The sequence below is a fragment of the Ovis aries genome, chromosome 2 (assembly GCF_016772045.2).
Source record: "Ovis aries strain OAR_USU_Benz2616 breed Rambouillet chromosome 2, ARS-UI_Ramb_v3.0, whole genome shotgun sequence".
Classification (NCBI taxonomy): domain Eukaryota; kingdom Metazoa; phylum Chordata; class Mammalia; order Artiodactyla; family Bovidae; genus Ovis; species Ovis aries.
This window is the reverse complement of record NC_056055.1, coordinates 103,129,146-103,152,125: the sequence shown is the minus strand read 5'-3', so window position 1 is coordinate 103,152,125 and position 22,980 is coordinate 103,129,146. Positions and strand designations below refer to the sequence as shown.

General features: G+C 44.6%; 1 protein-coding gene across 6 annotated transcripts in view; it reads right to left on the bottom strand.

Annotated features, from left to right (window-relative positions):
* The window catches only part of EXTL3 (exostosin like glycosyltransferase 3), a 131,750-nt gene that overhangs the window by 59,690 nt on the left and 49,080 nt on the right, over window positions 1–22,980 (bottom strand). For 2 of the 6 annotated variants that reach the window (XM_060409567.1, XM_060409570.1), the window contains exon 4: window positions 290–21,902. The exons of 3 other annotated variants lie outside the window; for them this stretch is intronic. The gene's annotated coding sequence lies outside the window, so the exon portion shown is untranslated. Of the gene's footprint in view, window positions 1–222; window positions 21,903–22,980 lie in introns of all 6 variants that reach the window. One more of the 6 variants, XM_060409568.1, reaches the window with a different exon arrangement.

Genomic DNA, 22,980 nt, shown 5'->3' with positions numbered 1-22,980 from the left:
TACCCCCAGGGTGGGGCCCGTTACCGGTTACCCTCTTCGCTGGTGGCTAAGGCCCCGGAGGTCCTCTCCCGGGCCCCCGAGACGTCTGGGAAGGCCTACTCCGAGGCTGCACGCCCCCGCCACGCAGGGCAGCAGCCTCCCCCCCGGCTCCCGCGACCCCAGAGCAGCCAGACCCGGTCCAGCCCGGTGCCCGGCTCTCGCGGCCGGCCCCGGGGTCCCTACCACGAGCCTCTTCCGGGCCGCCGCCCCGGCTGCTCGGGGCTCCCCCCGCCGCCGCCAGGAGTCCTACCGGCTTCCAGTTCAGCGGCTCGCCGCTGCCGCCTGCGCGAGACTCGGGTTCCCAAAAGCCGCTCTCGCCGCCTGCAGCCCGCCTTCCAGGCCGCGCCGAATCCTCCGCTCCCCCTGCTGGCGAGCAGCCATTTCCGACCTGTGCCGGCGGAACTTGCCGAAGTGCGCAGCGCCGGAAATGGCCGAACCCAGGCGCTCGCGAGCCTGGGGTCCGGGGGTGGGGGGGGGCGAGGGCAGAAGGGGCGGGGCGAGGGCTTCAGCGGCTCCGCCGACCGCGCCCGAAGAGCCTCGGAGGCCTCGGACCCCCGCAGCGGGGCTCGCCAGGGTCCGCGGGCGGCGGCGCCGGGGATTGTGGGAGCCGCCGGTGGAGAAGAAGCGTGGGCCTGCCTCTCTCGGCCCTCAGACCCGCCTCCTACCAGTGCCCCAACTCTTTCCGAAAAACCTCTCCGGGGGGTGCAGAGGAGCCAAAGCTCTCCGCCGGACCTGGAACGCGTTCCGACTCCAGAGCCTCAGCCATTGAACTTCAGATCTAAACTAAAGCCGTCCCCACAGAAAAGGCCTTCTTCAATGAGCTGACGGTCTCCGAAAAGGTCTGGAGTTGGGAAACACTGAATATTTAACAACAAAGAAAAGGCCGGACGGCAAGAATGCCTAGGGGAAAAATCCAGGGGCTTTGCAGAAACAATGCCTTAGTCCAGTCGTGTTGGCGTGATCAGCCACAACCGGGAGGAAAAGGCGAAGCTGTCTGAAATACTTAAGAGCCAACCTCTCGGAATGGAAAAGTGCCACACATCCTACAACTCTTAAGAGACTTGTCAACCTTCACACTTGCAAAGTCAAGACAAGGCTTTTCGGAGAAAAATGCTGGGAGTGGGCGAAGGACGCTGGACGTGGAAGACAGAGTGGCTGGAGGTTCGCAACACTGTACAGGAGGCAGTGACCAAAACGACCCCCAAGAAAAAGAAGGAACTCCACCAATCATGCAAGAGAGACCTGATCATTACTGGTCACTCAAAAATGAGTTTAAGTCATTATTTAAAATCAATAACTGCAATATGAGCTAAGATCAAATTTGCTTCAACTTTTTAAAATCATGTTTCTAATTTCCAAAAGGCAGGGCTTCTAGTCCAGGGAACCGGAAACACACCAGGACCCGAAGAAGCTGCTGGCTGGGATCCCGGTGCTTGGGTGGTCTGTATCTTAGAGGAGCTAAAGCCCCTGAGACCACTCACAGCAGCCCTGTTTCATCCACACACCCTTCTTGGGGGAGCCCAGAGGCCGGACAAAGCCCTGAAGATTGATGTTTCCCATAGGGGACAGTTTGGGCCAAGGATTCTTAAAAACCTAGCAACCTGTTTTCCAGAGAGCACACTTCCTCCCTCCATACCTATCAGCCCCTCCTTTTTCTGATCCCGCTTTTCTTCTCTCTTTCCTGACATCTCCTTCCTTATCCCTCACCACACAGTTCTCTCTTCTTTTCCCTTTATTACAAACAACAAAGTCAAACCTTCAAAGTCTCACCACCATCATATATGTGCAAAAACAACCCCTTTCTAGCTTTTGCCAGTTTTGTTCAAGAAGGCTGCAGGCAAGGAAGCAAACATCAAAATGCTTTAAAAGTCAAAAGCATGGCAAGAAATAAAAATAGGGAAAACTGCTGCCCAAATATTATGAGTAGCCTAAAGTTGTCCTTTTTTTTTTTTTTTTTTTTCTTTTTTAACAGTTCATCTTCACTCTCCTCCAGAGGTCTGTGACAGCAGGCGGAAGACTGGCAGTGTGGTAGGAGACACAACAGAAGCCAGGGCTGGTTCACCAGGTGCTGGTTCATCACCAGGAGCTGGCTCGTGTGCCCGCGGACAAGAGAGGACCTGCAGGTAGCTTCTTCCTGGAGGACTCAGCCCAGACAACTTCTCCACCTAAGTGACTTAACACATTGCTGCCCCAAATGTCAACTTACTTGATTCCAACAACAGTTCAAGATTTAGGCAGAAAAAGGACATGCAACCAAAATGTGGTGAAGTCTCGACATCCCCGGAACCCCAGGTGCTCCTGAGCACCCGCCTCCTGTGGGTCCTATGAGTCTCTCCTCTCCCACTATTTCTTCCTCTCACACAGTTCATCTCACTAACTAGTTATGACCTGGGCTTTTTTTTTGGCGGGGGGGAAGGGGGCATTACAGGGCATATGGAAAATTCTCTAATCAGAGATCCAACCCACACCTCCTGCAAAGGAAGCTCAGAATCTTAACCACAGGAACACCAAGGAAGTCCCTGGGCTCCTTTCTTTTCCTCCCCACTGTCTCTTCTGAGCATTATCTCTACCTTGAAGCAGATCCCTCACTGCATCGCCCCAGTCTGTTTTCCAGCTGCACTCGAGACATCACCATACCATCACCATCCTGTGAATACCTATTTCATGAATACTTAATTGCCAGGCAATATGCTCAACCCTTTGTAAGCACTGTCTCATTTCAATCCTTGCAGGGTGAAATCAGCTTACTGATAGGGAACTGACATGTAAAGAGGCTAAAGCATGCCTTCCCTGGTGGTTCAGTGGCTAGGATTTTGCCAATGCAGAGGGTGTGGGTTCGATCCTTGGTCAGAGAGCTAAGATCCCACATGCCTCTCAGCCGAAAAACCAAAACATAAAACAGAAGTAACAAATTCAAGACTTTAAAAATGGTCCACAACAAAAAAATCTTTAAAAAGAAAAGAGACTAAATAAAGAAGTTGCCCAAGATCACAGAGTAAGGCACCAAGTAACCACAGATGCGACTCCCAACTCTCCCCAGCTGCAGAGTCAACATTCTGGACCAGAACAATCTGGCTGTCTCGCCAGGCCCTTAAACTTAATGCCTCCACACTGAACTCATCTTTATCCCTTCCCTCTATACTCTCCTCAAATCCCCTTATTTACTGGTTCCCAAAGACTCGGGCATGACTAAAGCGACTTAGCACGCACACATGCGCTCATTCTTACGTAACACAGAAATTAAAAACCTGCCATCATCTTTTTTTTTTTTTTTTGGCTACACCTCGGGGCTTTCAGGATCCTAGTTTCCCGACCAGGGATTGAACCTGGCTCACAGCAGTAAAAGCACCATGTCCTAACCACTGGACCAGCAGGGAACTCTCCTGGCATCATCTTCAAGGTCTCTCTTTACATGCATGTGAAATCCATCTTCAAGGCTTAAAGCCTTGATCTGCAAGATGTCTACCATCTCTACTCTACAGTCTCACACTTAATTCCCAGGTTCAAGTCCTCACGACTCTTCTCCTGGACTGTTGCCTTAACCATTGCGATTTCTGACTTAGGAAATACAGTTACATTCACAGGAGCTCCCTCAAGCAAGAAAGCCAAGGCAACAGGGCACACAATGAAGCTCGTCTTCACCGATCTCTCCATATTGTATACCTTTTATAGTATATTTTTGCACTTTGGAACTTGATCAAAACAGTTTTGCATTGCTATTCAATAGTCATATATGTAGATCTTTTTATCCGTTTCAAGGAATCAGAGAATAGAATTCAGTGTGCCTTTGGCACCAACTAGCAGGAGCCTGTGAGTCTTCTTTCTAGATCATGGTCATAGGGACTTAGCCGTGCCCACTGTCTTTGGTTCCAGCTTTTAAATTCCAGAAGAGACATGACTGGCCTCACTTGGGTCCCATGTCCACCCCTCGATCAATCAACCTTGGCTAAGCAGCAGGTCAGCCTTGTCTAAATATAGTACATGGAGCTTCTCCTGTAAATAGGACTTGCTCCCAGAAAAGAAGGAGGCATATACCATTCATTCATTTGTTCATTCTTTCATCCTATCAATAAATAGCTATGTTACGTGGTAGCTGGCTGAGAGAAGAGTTTGGGGAGAATGGATATATGTATATATATGGCTGAGTCACTCTGTTGCACACCTGAAACTATCACAGCATTGTTAATCAGCTATACTCCAGTATAAAACAAAAAAAGTTTTTGAAAAAATCAAAAAATAAACAGCTGAGCACTTATCAAAGTGTATGCAAAGTTCTTTCATATATGCAAAATATCTATAACATGATCCTGCCCTCATACCTTGAAAGTCACAACTTAAAAAGATGAGTAATCACCAGAGAGAGAGCATAACAATATTCATCCGTAAGAGATCATCAATCCAGTTACATGTAATAGATGATAATTTACCACACCCTGTATACGCCTCTGATGGTAAAAATAATCAGTGCTAACATGTACATGTTCAACAAAACCAGGGCTGCACCACTAGGAATTAACTACAGAAATATGCAATGACAGGCTAAACAGCACGGAATACAACACGATGGAATACAACAATGAGAATGAATGCTTTGCAAACATACGCAACAATATTGACGAATGTCTCAATGTTAAGCAAGAGAAACTGGACACGAAAATATACAGGCTATGATCCCATTTATAGAAAGTATAAAAAACAGGCAAAACTAATCTCTTAAGGAGTAGTGACTGGAGGGGAGGAAAAGGGGCTCTGTGGGTGCTTGTTCTATCTCTTGAGCTGGGTGTGGTTCCAGAGGTATGTTCAGTTTATCCAAATCCATCAAGTTGTACTATTATTATATGTGTCCTTTTCTATGTGGATATTATCCTTCACTTTTGACTGTTTTTTAAAAAGTAAGTAAAGGTCAAGGCAGGAAGCCTTTAATCACCCTTGAACTTTGTCACTATGATTATGCTAGAGATGCCAGTCATTGCTCAGCCCACCCCCAACACCTTCTCAGAGACACTAAACCCTGTCCATCCGTCAATCTCCAGAAGAGCCACCTCCCCTCCAGCCCCAGCTGACTGGACCTGGAAGCTTGACACCGTGAAGCTGAATCAGGTGATGAAGTGCTTCATTCAATAAACTGCACAGATTTGGGGCAAAGAATTTCCGGACATATGCACAGTGATAAACCAAGAAAACTGGTCTGCAGAAAAATGAGCCAACACAACACAAGGAAGCAAAACAAACCTGTGGGAGATGGAGTGAGATGCCCCAGAGGCTGCTTACGCACCAGCTCTGGTATGCATGCACCCCACCTGTCACTGGGTATCCCTCAGATTGCTCATGTAGCCTTGCTGCTTAGTTGCTCAGTCGTGTCCGACTCAGACCCCATGGACTATAGCCCGCCAGGCTTCTCTGTCCATGAGATTTCCCAGGCAAGAATACTGGAGTGGGTTGCCATTTCCTTCTCCAGGGGATCTTCCTGACCCAGGGATCAAACCCACATCTGCTTTGGATTCTTTACCACTGATCCACCTGCGAAGTCCCAGGTAGCCCTATGATTTCAAAAAAGGAAATCTTACTTAAACTAGTTTGAATAGGTTTCTGTTTGTGGCATGTATTATCTCATTTAGTTCCTGTAAAACCTTACACAGTAAGTCCCATTATGATTCCCATTCTCAGATGAGCTAACTGAAGCCCAGAGAGGTTAAGCAACTTGTCCAAATCACACAGCTGGTAGGTGGTGTTGGCAGGATTTGGACCCAACAGTCTGATCCTGGAATCTGAAATTTTAACAAATCAACTGCATTGCAGTGAGAAAGAAATACTGAAAATGTCAACATGAATTGCATGTTGCAATTTAACTAAGGCATCTGATTTTAAATGGAGAAATGATAAAGAAGATTTAAAAACTAGCTGTCTGAAGAAGAATGGTAAGCACTTATTTTTTTTCACAAGGGAATTACAGTTTGAGTTATAGGTGTCAGAGAAATATAAAATGCATATAACCTGACAAATTATGCTAAGCAAGACTGTGTTCTTATACCAGGAAATTGTTTAAAATTTTCAGCAAAATGCTCTGTCAGTGGGTCCCCACTGATTACCTAGTTTCCCCAAAATGTTAATACCCAGGAGAAGGGGATTTTAGTCCTATGGAAAGTAATGATTAAAGTTACTCCCTAAGAGGGAGGCAGATGCCAGTGGTCACTTCCCACGATGATGGCCAGACTCACAATCCACTCAGCAAGACTTCTAGATCAATCACAACCAAGCCATTGGTGACCCCCAGCAACCTTCAAATGGCATGATTCAGGAATTATCAGTGAGTTTAAGTCAGATAAGAACTTGTTCTCTCTGTAATGCTTTGACTTTAGAAGAAAGTGCTGACAACCACCACTCAAGATCTTTTCTATATATAAATGATTGAGCAGTTTTGTGGCTTATATTTAGAACAATGCATGACAATTTCTAGATTAGAGTCCCAAGGTTACTCTTCCCTTTGGTCCATCAATGCCAGAAAGACAAAAGGTCATCTTCTGAGGCTCCAAGGATGGCATTCTTTAGACTGCTAAATGGCTCAACCCAAAAGTCCTTGCTTTGATGTTACCTTTTAAAGGAGGCTGTTTTTTTGTTTTTTTTTATAATCTGGCAAAAGGAGGAATGGTTTGAGCAGTTCACGGCTATTTGTAGTAAGAATACTGAGTTAAACTGAGCTCCAAAACAAAGCACATATTATCAAAATGAGGATTTAATTCATTTCCTCGCTACCTTGCATGTGGCTGTGAAAAATGTTTTGCTAATAAGAACCTACTGGATAGCACAAGGAACCCTACTCAGTATTCAGTAATAGTCTATATGGGCAAAGAGTCTACTGATTTAAAAAAAGAGTGGATACAAGTACATGTATAACTAATTCATTTTGCTGTACACATAAAACTAACACAACACTGTAAATCAATTGTACTCCAATGAAAATTTTAAAAATTATAATAAAGTTTTGTACTAGTTTCACATCAGGAAGCTTAGCCTAATATGAAACTAGTTATCTACATAAGACATGTAATCTGTAATGACCAATTAACATTCTAAAAATTAGCTATTGTCCAGACTTTCCTAGCAGTCCAATGGTTAAGATTCCATACTTCCAATGCAAGGGGCATGAGTTCGATCTCTTGTCCAGGAATGAACATCCCACAAGCTGTATGACCAAAGAAGGAAAAAAAAAAAAACAATAGCTTCTGTCCTTCAAATTGGAGTAGGAAATGGCAATGCACTCCAGTATTCTTGCCTGGAAAATCCCATGGAGAGAGGAGCCTGGCAGGCTGCAGTCAGTGGGGTCACAGAGTCAGACACGACTGAGCAACTGAGCACACACATATGTCCCTCAAATATAACAGATCTGTCTTTAAGTTCCCTTCTTCCTTTTCTTTTTTTTCTTCTGCTTTTTTTTTGGCAATGTCGTGAGGCCACACTGGGTCTTAGTTCCCCACCCCATGCATTGGAAGCACAGAGTCTTAACCACCGGACCACCTGGGAAGCCCCCTCTCCTGTGAGTTTTTACTCCCTGTTTACGTTGTCAGCACAGCTTTTGAACATTCAGTGCATCTTAAAATGCGATCAGGATTTCCTAAGCTTGCTCCTGAAAGTTCCAAATAGTGCTACAGGTGTTCCCAAAGGCTAATATACAGGCCCCTAACACATGCCCTATTAGGACAGTCAGTAGTGAAAACAAGCCTAGTTAAGCAGAACGTGCCACGGCATGGCATGAATGCCTAATTGAAGAACTTAAGGTAATGAGATCTATAAGCAGAAAAAAAGACAAGTCAGGCTGAGTCACTAATGGCTGAGTTCCAGTGTCACGTCTGTAGGCAGCTCCATGACCAAGATGGTCCTAATACCAAAAGTTATCATTACACAAAGATTCAGAAAATCAACTGCTCACCGCCTCCATTTATAAATTCTTCCTGTAAACAAGGCATTCCAACTGAAAATTAGCCAAGTGTCTCAGAAGTACTTAAAGAACATCAATTAGCTTCTTACTTGACCAATCTGGCTGGAAAATCAAAATTGAAAGCGCAATTTCTGAATGTAATCTTGCTCAAAACTTTAAAAACATGTAACTTTTAAATAACATATGAATTTAGGTATTAAAAAAAAAACACAGTAGTTTCTGACAACCAGACTTTCAAAAGAAAAATGTGGAGATTTTTAAACCAATTCATGAAGGTTTGTAACAAGATTTTAAAGAGAAATACTATTTTCCCAAATATTCCTAAATATGAATTCTCACACTAAATGGTAAGAACATGATACTAGTGGACCCAGTCAATCCCAAAACAAAATAATCACTGACCCCTTCCCCAACTCAAGCCTCCGAAGCCTCGCAACTGCTATGCCACAGGTCAAAAAATGGAACCAAATGGAAGTGTGACCACACGTCAACAAATACGTCAATTCTGGAGGCCGAAACTAACAACCCAAACTCATCTCTAACAGAATATATCCGATATTTCATCCTCTTGTTACAAAGGGACACCCATCGTCACACTATGTAGGTTATAAAGAAAAGCCTATTTATAAAGTGAAGAGGTGATTATTTAGAAAAAGGATGGCTGACATAAGTGATGTAAATAATCCAAAAATACTTTAACCACATATGAAATATGCTAATTATGAAAATCCTTTAAAAGTTCAAATACTACATGCGCTTGTATTATTTTTATGTACATTTAACTATGTTGCAAAGATTCTCAATATTTCCTTATATTTCATACTTAACAAATAATAAACAAGTAAATATCAGTGGGAACACAATTTAGCAAAAAAAAAAACTCACAAAAATTGGTAAATTAAATAACTGCCAATTCTGTGGCTTCCTTCCAGCTCATAAGCACAATTTTATAAAACTGCTATCTCTATGTATTATTAAGCGTTTCTGTTTCTTCTGTTTTCACTTACTTTGAATGGACTATATATTTCTACATGATTCTCATAGTCATCTCTAGAGACATTCTATGTCTGTCTGTGTGGTTTCTGACTAACAGTTTGTAGGTAGAATGGAGTTTTCATCAGTCCACAGTTAAATGAGATAAGCAAAGGCAAGGTACTGAGTTTTTAGTAAAGCTAAATTTATTCAATTTACTTTATTGAAGTTATTACCTAATAATAATTATTATTATTCTTATAGTTTATTTTGTCTTTTACTTTGAGATTATGTCCTTTCCCTTTTCTTGAGTTAAAAGTTATTTTCATGGAATTATAGTAATGGTACATGGCAGCTTTTTATCTTCCTCATGTGACAAAATACTGAAACATACTTATTTTGCCCCCCACCATTACCAGTTATTTTATGTCTCACTAGTCCAGTAAATCCAAAAGTCAATTAACGGAAGATACTCCTTCACGAGATGAACCTATTGGCAGGACAGGAACAGAGACGCAGATGCAGAGAGCAGATGTGTGGACACAGAGTGGGAGGGAGGAGGGGATGGAGTGGACTGGGAGACTGGCACTGACGTATGTACGGCTGCCATGCGTAAGGCAGCCAGCCAGTGGGAAGCCGCTGTGCAGCCCAGGAAGCCCAGCTCCATGCTCTGTGATGACCTGAGGGGTAGGCTGGACGGTGGCGGGAAGAAGGCTCCAGAGGGAGGGGGTATATATGTACACAAAAACACTGTAAAGCAATTATACCTCAATGTTAAAAATGAATTAAGCATGAGCCCACACAGACATACTCAGAAAACACTTGTGAAAAGACTCCTGTGGTAGCAGGCCTCCAATACGTCCTCAGTGATCCCTGCCTCCTGGTGTTCACACCCTTGTGGGCCCCTCCCACACCAGGGTACCAGGGATGGTCTGTATGACCAAGAGAACACAGGAAAAGCGCTGGCACGTCACTCCTGAGACTGAGTCGTACAAGGCTGTTCAGCTGCCACATGGTCGCTCTCTCATTCTTCCACCCTCCCTCTGCAAGACGCCAGCTGCCGTGTCACGAGTAACACGACAGAGAGGTCCCTGTGATGGGAACCGAGGCTTCCTGCCCACAGGCAGGTGAGTGACACTGGGGGCAGGCCTCTCAGCCCCAGTCAAGCCTTTGGATGAGTGCAGCCTCATGGAAGACCCTGAGCCAGAACCGCCCAGCTAGGCAGCTGCTGAATCCCTGACCTACAGACACGGAGACATAATAAATGAGCGAAGTGTGAGGTAACGTGTTACGGAACAATAAATAACTCATGCGACTCCTTTTGCGGCTGCAAGATGAACAGGTCTCTGGCCCCAGCGCAATGCCACAAAGGCTTAAAGTGTGTTCATACGGATGTTGGGAGAGAAGAAGGATTAGCGAGGTCTATGATGTCCATTATCCTGCCTTCAGTTTGCTTACATTGACTTCTTCCTTCTCCGTTGCTTTTTCTGCTTCTCTCATGTTGACCAGAGTACTCAGTAAACTGAAAAATCCAGTTCTAGCAAAGGAAGCAGTTTTACAAGTCTGCAGGCTTTAGTTAAAGGAATATCGTCCTATGTAAATATAATATTTTAGAAAGCTGGTTAATTTCTATTGACAGACTCCCTCATCACGGCTGTCAGATCCTAACTACGCCCATCCTTACGTCAACGGAGGAGCATGTCTTACATTCACAGAGAAAACAGAAGCAACAGACAGAATCTCTTTTATGAGACTGAGGGGCTTCCCACTGCACTAAGAAGGCAGGTCAGACAGGATCTCTGCTAAATTCCCTCTTCCAACTTTTAAACCTATCTATAAATATTGGTGGATGGCATCACCAATTCAATGGACATGAACTTGGGCAAACTCCAGGAGGTGGTGAGGGACAGGGTGGCCTGGCGTGCTGCAGTCCATGGTGTCACGAAGAGTCAGACATGACTTGGAAACTGAACAACAACAACATAAACACTGGGATGCAAAATCATTATTTTAGCAGTTGATGCCAGGGCCCCTCTTAGGGACAGAAAATGCCTTATTGAGGAAAATGCTTCATATGAACACCTGAAATACGAAAGAAGAAAGCTAGCCTTACAATAAAACTGAAACAAAGAGATAGCTAAACAGATTGACATTTGAAAAAAAGAGAGAGAGACCAATAAAATGAGGACTGAAAGAGCAAAGAGAAGATGAAATGGGGTGGGTGGGGCGGTAAAGAGAGATGAGGCTCAAACAACAATGTGGGAGGTTCAAGCTTAGGGAGAGAGCTCCAGGGATCAGGAAACTGCAAGTATCTTTAAAATAGAAATATCTATTATTGGGCTTTACATTGTTGTGTTGCTAAGGATATAAAATCCCCTAAGCCCTCAGTAATACCTGACACTTGTACAAATGCCTTATGTGAGTGATTTGGGGGAAAACTCAAGAAAAAAAGATCCGGGGTAGGTCTGAGTTCTACAACTGGGTAAGCATGGAACCAAGGAATAAGAACATGGGAACTGCAGGCGGATTCTTAACCAGTGGACCACCAGGGAAGTCCAGCTAAAATCCTTAGAAGAATAATCGCTACTCTGTGTCCACTTCCTCTACCAGCATCCACTCTTTGAACCCAAGAAGGCTCCAATCTACTGAAGTTGTTCTCACAAAGGTAACCAGTGAGGTCCTTAGTCATTAATCCCGATGAATCTTTTCCTTTCGGAACCCTTTTGCCCAATACTTGGTAGTCCTAGACACCCACTTTCTTGAAACGGTCCCATTTTAGCTCTCCTACCACTCTTTTCTTTCACTAGCTCTTCTTTCTCCACCACCCTGTAAGTGTTCACGTGCCCGCGACCCTGCCCTCAGCCATCTTCTGCTCTCATTCAACACTTCTGACCGAAGGCAGTCAAAACTCCAGTAGCCACATCTCTGCTTCTAACCTAGACCTTTCTTCTGAGCTCTTGAGCCAAACTACTCTCTAGATACCTTGTCCCAGGGGGGTTAAAAAAAAACAAGGCTTCAAAATCAAATTCATAGAGCCTGTTAACAAAGTCATCATTTTCTCTAACCACTCCAATTCTTTCTCTTCCCTATAACCATTTCCATTATTAACATCGGCTGTTATCTGTCCTGTCTCCCTTGCTTGCCCGCTGTGTCCAGCCGGCTATCAGAGCCCGAATCCTATCAGTCCTGCTCCATCCTTCGTGATGCTGTGGTAGCTCAGAGTGGGCTTTAGAGTCACATGAGCCTGGGTTCAAATATTAACCATACCATAAGCTGACAATGATTGTTCTTGGCCAAGTTACTTAACCTCTCTGACCTCTGGGTTTTGTGATAGTTAAATGAGCTACCATGTGCAGAATTGGCCAGCACATAATTGGAATTCAACAAACACTCCCCTGCATCCCCTTCCTCAGGCCTTCGTCACCGTCTGGCCTAATGCAATGTCCACTTTGTTGCACGGCTTTACCCTTTCTCCTCCAAACTGCCCTGCAGTTAAGTTCTCTAGAAATTAAATCTGATCATGTCATCTCTTTGCTTTAACACCATCAACATCTCTTTTTTCCATATGCAACAAAGCCCAGCTGCCTTCCTGGTCCCTTCTCCCCCATCCTGGTTACTCTAAAATATTGACTCTTCACCAGCTACATCATACACACACTGGCTTATGTTTCTGACATGCTGATCCCTTTGGTTTTAATTCCCTTCCCACGCCCAAGTTGTTTCATCCAACTGGAAAGCTTCTTCACTCCTCAAGAATTTTTTCAAAAAGCTATCACTTACAGGACAACAAAAACTCAGGCAACAAAAGCAAAAATAAACAAGCTATAAAGCTTCTGCACTGCAAAGGCAACAATACATTGAAAAAGCTACCTACAGATTAGGAGAAAATATTTTCAAACCATACATCTGATAAAGGTTAAAGTAAAAAATATATAAAGAACTCCTACAACTCAGTGACCAAAAAAAAAAAAAAACCCAAATAAAAAATGGGGAAAAGACCTGAACATTTTTCCAAAGACAAATCATCAACAAGTACAAGAAAGGCACCAAACATTGCCAATCATCAGGGAAATGCATATCAAAACCACAATGAGAAGTCACTTCACACCTGTTAGGATGGCTACCATCAAAAAGAAAGTGTTACCAAAGACGTGGAACAAAGGGAAACTTTGCATACCGTTGTTGAGACTGTGAAGTCATACAGCCATATGGAAAATAGTATGGAGATTCTTAAAAAAATAAAAAACAGAACTACTGTACTCTGGGTATATGCCCACCAAGAAGTGAAGTTAGTACCTTGAAGAGAAATCTGTACTCCCATGTTTGCTACACTGTTACTCACAATAGCCAAGATATGGAAACAACCTAATCATCCGCTGATGGATACACACAGTGGAACTATATTCAGGTCTTTCAAAAGAAGGACCTCCCTAGTGGTCCAGTGGCTAAGACTCTGCATTCCCAATGTAGGGCACCTGGGGTCGCTCCCTGGTCAGGGACCTGGATCCCACATGCCACAACTAAAGATCCCAAGTGTCTCAACTAAGAGCCAGCACAGCCAAATAAATATTTTTAAAAAAAAAAGAAGAAGAAAAAAATCCCTGACTTCTGTGACATGGATGAACCCAGAGGATATTATGCTAAGTGAAATAAGCCCAGATGCAGAAATTTTAAAAAAAAAGCATGATCTCACTTATATGTGAAACCTAACGATATCAAATATGGAGAAACAGAGAATGAGATGGTGGTTTCCAGAGGTGTGGAGGTGGGGGAAACAGGAGGTGTCATTCAGAGGGTACAAAGTTGCAAGATGACCAAGTCTGGGGATCTAGTGTACAGCATGATGGCTGCAGTCAATAACACTGGACTGAATACTGGAAATTTGCTAAGAGGTTAGATTTCACCACAATCAAAGGTTAACAATTCCAGGGTGATTAAATGAATATGTTGGTTAGCTTGACTATTATAACCATTTTACTATGTACGTGCATACCAGATCATGTTGTGCACCTTAAATATACACAATTTTAATTTAAAATTTAAAAATTGGGACTTCCCTGGTGGTCCAGTGGTTAAGAATCTGCCTTGTAAGGCAGGGGACGCAGGTTCAATCCCTGGTCAGGGAACTAGAATCCACATACCATGGAGCAACTAAGCCAGCACGCCACAACTACTGAGCCCCCAAGCTCTGGAATCCACAGGCCACAGCTAGGGAATCTGGGCAGTACAGCGGAAGCTCAGGGACGGCACAGTGAAGCTCCCAAGCGCTGCAACTAAGGTGCAACACAGCCAAATAAGTCAGTATCTTTTAAAGAATTAAAAATTTAAAAGCTGTTACTTACAAGATGATACTATTTTAACTGGTTCAGACTCTTTAACTACTCTCTATACACACATAAAAATACACATACAGGGAGAGGAAGAGAAAGAGAAAATGGTAAGACAAGTGTAAATGTGATAAAATGTTAAAAATTGATGAATCTGGAGAAGAATCATTTGGAACTTACAAAAAAGAAGTTGCAAAACTCTGTATAATTCTGACTTTTATGTAAGTTTGAAATTATTTCAAAGGGAAAAAGAAAGTATGAGGCAATCTAACCACAAGGTAACAATCAAATAAACCCATGCTGAGGTACATTTTACCAGAACACTGACCTATATTCTAAAAATGTCAATATCATGGGGGGAAAAAAAGGAAGGAGGGAGGGGCAGGCTGAGGAAATGTTCTAGATCAAAGGAGAATAAAGAAACATAACAAGTAAATGTAATGTGAAACCCTGGGGTAGAGGCTCTTCATACACTGGAAAAAATGTGCTATAAAACACATTTTTTGAACAAGCAATAAAATTAGACAAAAGACCCTTTACCATATAATAATAGCACTAAAACAATATTATATGTTGTGAATCCATGCCACGAGCTATGTGGGATCTTAATGTTCCCCAAGTAGGGATCAAACTCACACTCTCTGCATTGAAAGCTCAGAGTCTTAAGCACTGGATTACCAAGGAAGTCCCAAAACGTCCTTGTCCTTAAGAGAGACATCCTGAGGTATCTAGGGGCAAAGTATGATGATGTCTGCAACTTTAAGATGTTTCAGCAAAATTAATAAAAATAATAGTGTGTGTTTATGTTAAGGGGAACTTCCCTGGTGGTCCAGCAGTTAAAACTCCATGCTTTCACTGCAGGGGACAAGTGTTCCATCCCTGGTCCAGGAATGAAGATCATCATATGCCTCCCAGCACCGCTGGGGGAATAAAACGTGTGTATGTATCTACCTGGAGAGAGAGGGAACAAATACAGCAAAATATTAATACTGGTGAATCTGAGTTAATGCTTACTATTTTTGCAGCATCTCTGTATGTTTGAAATTTTTCCAAAATAAGATATTTTTTAAAAGCTATTACTAATGTTGAAGGTCAGGAAGGGCGGCGGTGAGGAGATGCCACTCGTCCAAGGTAAGGAGCAGTGGCTGCGCTTTGTTGGAGCAGCCGTGAAGAGACACCCCACACCCAAGGTAAGAGAAACCCAAGTAAGATGGTAGGTGTTGCAAGAGGGCATCAGAGGGCAGGCACACTGAAACCATACTCACAGAAAACTAGTCAATCCAATCACACTAGGACCACAGCCTTGTCTAACTCAATGAAACTAAGCCATGCCCGTGGGGTAACCCAAGATGGGCAGGTCATGGTGGAGAGGCCTGACAGAGCGTGGTCCACTGGAGAAGGGAATGGCAAGTCACTTCAGTATTCTTGCCTTGAGAACCCCATGAACAGTATGAAAAGGCAAAATGATAGGATACTGAAAGAGGAACTCCCTAGGTCACTAGGTGCCCAATATGCTCCTGGAGATCAGTGGAGAAATAACTCCAGAAAGAATGAAGGGAAGGAGCCAAAGCAAAAACAATACCCAGTTGTGGATGTGACTGAGGATAGAAGTAAGGTCCGATGCTGTAAAGAGCAATATTGCATAGGAACCTGGACTGTCAGGTCCATGAATCAAAGCAAATTGGAAGTGGTCAAACAAGAGATGGCAAGAGTGAACGTCGACATTCTAGGAATCAGCGAACTAAAATGGACTGGAATAGGTGAATTTAACTCAGATGACCATTATATCTACCACTGCAGGCAGGAATCCCTCAGAAGAAATGGAGTGGCCATCACGGTCAACAAAAGAGTCTGAAATGCAGTACTTGGATGCAATCTCAAAAACAACAGAATGATCTCTGTTCGTCTCCAAGGCAAACCATTCAGTATCACAGTAATCCAAGTCTATGCCCCAACCAGTAATGCTGAAGAAGCTGAAGTTGAACAGTTCTATGAAGAACTACAAGACCTTTTAGAACTAACACCCCCCAAAAGATGTCCTTTTCATTATAGGGGACTGGAATGCAAAAGTAGGAAGTCAAGAAACACCTGAAGTAACAGGCAAATTTGGCCTTGGAATGCAGAATGAAGCAGGGCAAAGACTAATAGAGCTTTGCCAAGAAAATGCACTGGTCATAGGAAACACCCTCTTCCAACAACACAAGAGAAGACTCTACACATGGACATCACCAGATGGTCAACACTGAAATCAGATTGATTATATTCTTTGCAGCCAAAGATGGAGAAGCTCTATACAGTCAACAAAAACAAGACCAGGAGCTGACTGTGGCTCAGATCATGAACTCCTTATTACCAAATTCAGACTCAAATTGAACAAAGTAGGGAAAACCGCTAGACCATTCAGGTATGACCTAAATCAAATCCCTTATGATTATACAGTGGAAGTGAGAAATAGATTTAAGGGCCTAGATCTGATAGATAAGACTGCCTGATGAGCTATGGAATGAGGTTCGTGACATTGTATAGGAGACAGGGATCAAGACCATCCCCATGGAAAAGAAATGCAAAAAAGCAAAATGGCTGTCTGGGGAGGCCTTACAAATAGCTGTGAAAAGAAGAGAAGCAAAAAGCAAAGGAGAAAAGGAAAGATATAAGCATCTGAATGCAGAGTTCCAAAGAATAGCAAGACGAGATAAGAAAGCCTTCCTCAGCGATCAATGCAAAGAAATAGAGGAAAACAACAGAATGGGAAAGACTAGAGATCTCTTCAAGAAAATTAGAGATACCAAGGGAACATTTCATGCAAAGATGGGCTCGATAAAGGACAGAAATGGTATGGACGTAACATAAGCAGAAGATATTAAGAAGAGGTGGCAAGAATACACAGAAGAACTATACAAAAAAGATCTTCACGACCCAGATAATCATGATGCTGTGATCACTCATCTAGAGCCAGACATCCTGGGATGTGAAGTCAAGTGGGCCTTAGGAAGCATCACTATGAACAAAGCTAGTAGAGGTGATGGCATTCCAGTGGAGCTATTTCAAATCCTGAAAGATGATGCTGTGAAAGTGCTACACTCACTATGCCAGCAAATTTGGAAAACTCAGCAGTGGCCACAGGACTGGAAAAGGTCAGTTTTCATTCCAATCCCAAAGAAAGGCAATGCCAAAGAATGCTCAAACTACCACACAAATGCACTCATCTCACATGCTAGTAAAGTAATGCTCAAAATTCTCCAAGCCAGGCTTCATCAATACGTGAACCGTGAACTTCCTGATGTTCAAGCTGGTTTTAGGAAAGGCAGAGGAACCAGAGATCAAATTGCCAACATCCATTGGATCATGGAAAAAGCAAGAGAGTTCCAGAAAAACATCTATTTCTGCTTTATTGACTATGCCAAAGCCTTTGACTGTGTGGATCACAATAAACTATGGAAAATTCTGCGAGAGATGGGAATACCAGAGCACCTGACCTGCCTCTTGAGAAATCTGTATGCAGGTCAGGAAGCAACAGTTAGAACTGGGCATGGAACAACAGACTGGTTCCAAATAGGAAAAGGAGTACGCAAGGCTGTATATATTGTCACCCTGCTTATTTAACTTATATGCAGAGTACATCATGAGAAACGCTGGACTGGAAGAAACACAAGCTGGAATCAAGATTGCCGGGAGAAATATCAATAACCTCAGATATGCAGATGACGCCACCCTTATGGCAGAAAGTGAAGAGGAACTCAAAAGCCTCTTGAAGAAAGTGAAAGAGGAGAGTGAAAAAGTTGGCTTAAAGCTCAACATTCAGAAAACGAAGATCATGGCATCTGGTCCCATCAATTCATGGAAAATAGATGGGGAAACAGTGTCAGACTTTATTTTTGGGGGCTCCAAAATCACTGCAGATGGTGATTGCAACCATGAAATTAAAAGATGTTTACTCCTTGGAAGAAAAGTTATGACCAACCTAGATAGCATATTCAAAAGCAGAGACATTACTTTGCCGACTAAGGTCCGTCTAGTCAAGGCTATGGTTTTTCCTGTGGTCATTTATGGATGTGAGAGTTGGACTGTGAAGAAAGCTGAGCGCCGAAGAATTGATGCTTCTGAACTGTGGTGTTGGAGAAGACTCTTGAGAGTCCCTTGGACTGCAAGGAGATCCAACCAGTCCATTCTAAAGGAGATCAGCCCTGGGATTTCTTTGGAGGGAATGATGCTGAAGCTGAAACTCCAGTACTTTGGCCACCTCATGTGAAGAGTTGACTCACTGGAAAAGACTCTGATGCTGGGAGGGATTGGGGGCAGGAGGAGAAGGGGACTACAGAGGATGAGATGGCTGGATGGCATCACTGACTCGATGGACGTGAGTCTGAGTGAACTCTGGGAGTTGGTGATAGAAAGGGAGGCCCGGCATGCTGCGATTCATGGGGTCGCAAAGAGTCGGACACGACTGAGCGACTGAACTGAACTGAATATGAAATACTTTCCCCACTTTCTCAGATAGGATCAATCCTGCCTCCGCTAAGTTGTGTTTTTATTTTTAACCTAAGATGCTCAGTGTGTGTGCTCAGTTGCTTTAGTCGTGTCCAACTCTTTGTGACCCTATGGGCTGTAGCCCGACAGGCTCCTCTGTCCAGGGGATTATCCAGGTGAGAATACTGGAGTGGGTTGCCATGCCCTCTTCCAGGAGATCTTCCTGACCCAGGGGATGAACATGCATCTCCTGCAATGCAGGCAGATTCTTCACCACTGAGCCATGGCAGAAGCCAGTGTTCAGACTGGATTGTAATTATTCGTTGAAGCTTCTTGAGGTAGGAACTTAAATTCCCTTTGGAATTTAATCATGGGAGGAGTATTCTAATTCAATGAAATTTTATGTTGGTCACATGGTTTTAATGTAATATTCTGATGCTAAATTTTGGGCTCACAGCAAAACACGGCTGGACATTCTTGAGCTGAGAACTAGAATAGAAAAATAAGCCTCTGGTTCGGAGCAAAGCACAGTGCTGGGGTTAATCTGATCAGTGACTCCATTCTGTCCCTTTACGGACTCCTCTGCAGGCATAGCTGGAAATTTCTGTGTCCTGGCTGCCAGGCAGGTACACAGAAGCACTACACGAGGGAAAGATATTCTGAAAGTTGAACCAACTGCCCTTGATGCTTGGAATATAACCCCTGGCACTTCTGTCTTCTCAGCTGCAAGACATGTTATCTCAGGAGGGTAGGCCCATCCTCAGTTGGCCAGAGGTCTGATTATAAAACTCAAGGGCTAACAGAGCTTACGGTTGGCGTCCCTGGTGGCTCAGTAGTAAAGAAGCTGCCTGCTAATAGAGCAGAAAAGCAACTACGCCCATGTGCCACCACTACAGAGCCTGCCCTCTAGAGCCCAGGAGCTGCAACAGCTACTGCAGCCCGCACATCCCCCAACAAGAGACGCCACTACAGTGAGAAGCCACGCTAACTAGGGAGTACCCCGCTCAGCAAACTAGAGGAGGCCCGTGCAGCAGCCAAGTCCCTGTGCAGGCAAAAATACACAAAGGTATTTCAAAACTAAAAGAGAGAGGTTATATAGCTGGAGAGTGATGGAGAAACCAAGCTCTTCCCATCTTCTAGTCTTCTTTGACCAAGAACTTAGAATAGGGACTTCCCTCGTGGTCCAGTGGCTAAGACTCTGCAGTTCCAATACAGTGGGTGCCCAGCTTTGACCCCTGCTTGGGAAACTATCCCACAAGTCGCAACTAAGAAACCCACATGCCACAATGAAGACACTGTGAGTCGTAACTAAGACCCAGCACAGCCAAAATACATAAATATTTTTTTTAAAAAAAGAAACAACATTGTTTAAAAACATCAGGAAATATTCTCTGTCCACAGTACTGAGAAGACAACTTCTACTCTTCTCTTGACCCACTTCCCTTATTTCCTCCTCCTCCAGGAAGAAAAAAGTACTTCTATGATTAATAAGACTAGGTACAGGGCTCCCCGGTGGCTCAGACAGTGAAGAATCTCCCTGCAATGCAGGAGACTTGGGTTTGATTTCTGGGTTGGGAAGATCCCCTGAGGGAGGAAATAGCAACCCACTCCAGTATTCTTGCCTGGGAGATCCCATAGACAGAGGAGCCTGGTGGGCTGCAGTCCATGGGGTCACTCACAACTGAGTGTGCACACACACACAGGGCCACTACACACACACACTGCCCATGCCCCTTCTGAGTTTCTCTCTTGGAGATGTCTGTCCCACAGGCCATATACCTTCATCTCTGCTCATGCAGTAGTGAGAAACCAGTTTCCTTTGCTTTCCCATAGCTTAGCCTATGTGTCGGGGAGAGTTCTGTTCATGGAGGAAAAAATGAGATGCCTGTTTTGCCCCCGGGTCCAAGCTCTATCCTCCAGACCAGCGTTCGCAGCAAGAAAGGTGATATTTTCATCTGTCTGCTTCCTCTATCACCTGGTTCAGAACTCAGGAAAGAGAGGGACATGAAGGGCCTCTCAGAACCCAAACGGTATTTTTCTAATCTCTGGGTCTCGGCGCCTCTCCTGGCGCTTGTGCTAGGACCAGCCTTCAGTAAATTTGTGTTGTCTTGAACTCAGATAATGTGACACACACCAGCATGTAGCTGCTCACAGCTATCGTCGGGGTGATGGTTGTTTTTTTTAAATCATACAAAGTGACTTTTGAAGCCTTTCTAGTTTGGCTGCAGGCTCTGAGGCTACAAGAAAGTGAGCTTTGGTTAGCAGAGGGGAGAGAGCTGGGTTTTTGTGCTTTGCTATGGTTGCAATGCCAAGGACTGACATCCCAGGGGTGCTCTCAAACAGCTTGATGGCAGTCTAGCAAGAAGGTGGTAGAGACACAATTTTAACAACAATGATCAAACATTGTCTGAAATTTTCCTTTATCCTTGAAATGCCTTGTGTTGCAGAAAGCCTATTCATTACTGAGCATTCATCTGTAGCAAGTCATCTTTTTATGGATCTGTATGCGGAAGTGACAGGGCTGGGAGGATGTTGGCAGAGAGACAAAGGGCCCTAGGCACAGTGGGAGAGTCAGAGAGGTGGAAGTAAACAGCAGCTGGGGAAGGTGGGAGATAAAAAGGGGGGAGCTACAAGCAAATCTGCTTCCTCAAGGGGGCTCTGGCTTTCACAAAGGACATGACGGCCCACTCATATTTTTCCTGGGACCATTATCACTGGCACCTCCATCTTCTTGGGGCAGTTCCTCTTCTCTCATCCTTGAATTTCTTTCCTTGACCATCCCCTTCTCTTCAGGGTGTCGAACCTCCCCACCTCTCCCTGTCTCAGCTACGTCCTTCACCTCCACCTACAATCATGCCCACATCCTCACAACCCCAGAAACCTCAAGCCACCCTGCAACCACCAGCCCTTTGCCTTTTCCTCACAATCGGTTCCAACGCCACCTAAAGGGTGGTCTGTGGACCGGCAACATCAGCACCGCGTCGGAGCACATCTAACACGCAGTCCTCATGCCCCCCCAGACCTACCGAATCAGAATCCCTGCGCGCATGTGGCGGGCGTGGGGCAGGGGGTGGAGGGGTCCCCGGATCTGCGCTGCAACACGTACCACGGGTGATTCTGAAGCGCTGCTGCCCTGATGGCTCAGCAGGTGAAGAATCTGCCTGCAGTGCAGGAGATACAGGAGACACAGGTTTGATCCCTGGGCTGGGAAGAATTGCTGGAGGAGGAAACGGCAACCCTCTCCAGTATTCTTGTCTGGGGAATCCCACGGACAGAGGAGACGGGCGGGCTGCAGTCCATGGGGCTGCAGAGCCTCGGGCAGGACCAAGCGCACAAGCCTGGCACATTGCCTGTGCCCCATACCTCCGCTTCCTCACCATCTCGGGTTGCCTTCCTCTGTCCCTTTCATGTCTGACTCCCCAAGGCTCTGTCTTAGCCTCTTTTTTTCTCTTGAGCGTCATCCTTTCTCTATGTGATCTCAGCCACTCACAGGCCGATTTGGTTATGTATTTCTTCAAACACAGGTGTGAGTAAATTTGAGGATCACCCCATCCCTGGCCTCTTCTCTAAGCCTCCAGAATGTCCAATGGCTTTCTGGACTTTTCTGCCAAAATGGTGCACAGTTTTCTTAACTCATGTTTAAAATGATGAGCCAAATGTCTCCTCGTATGCCCGCTCTGCATCGATTTGAACAATCTGGACAGGGACTTCCCTGGTGGTCCAGTGGCTGAGATGCCACCATCCCAACAGGGGCGTGGGTTCGATCCCTGGTCAGGGAACTAGGTCCCACATGCCACAACTGTGAGTTCACATGCCACCACCAAAGGGCCTGAGGGCCACAACTAAGACCCAGTGCAGCCAAAGAAATACATGAATAAATTTTTAAAAATTATTTTAAATCTGGACAGTAGGGCAGCTCTGTCTCCAGTGTGGTCATTTCAACTCTCCTCTCCCCTCCTTCTGGTCAGTTTCCATCTACAGACGGTTCTGTGTCCACCACCACCCTGGGGCAGACCCTGTCAACTCTCATCTTTCCTAAGCAGTTCATCCTTCAGCGGCCACCTCATGACCTCCGTGGTTAAATCCCTTTAATGAATCCCCATGGTTCTAACTTCTAAGCCCCTTAACTGGCCTCACGATGGAGTGTATTTCCCATCCATTCTCCCCTCTGTAAATTCACCACTGGTATTTCACTAGCGCTGAATCACCTCCTGGGAATGGCCCCTGCAGCTTCACAAC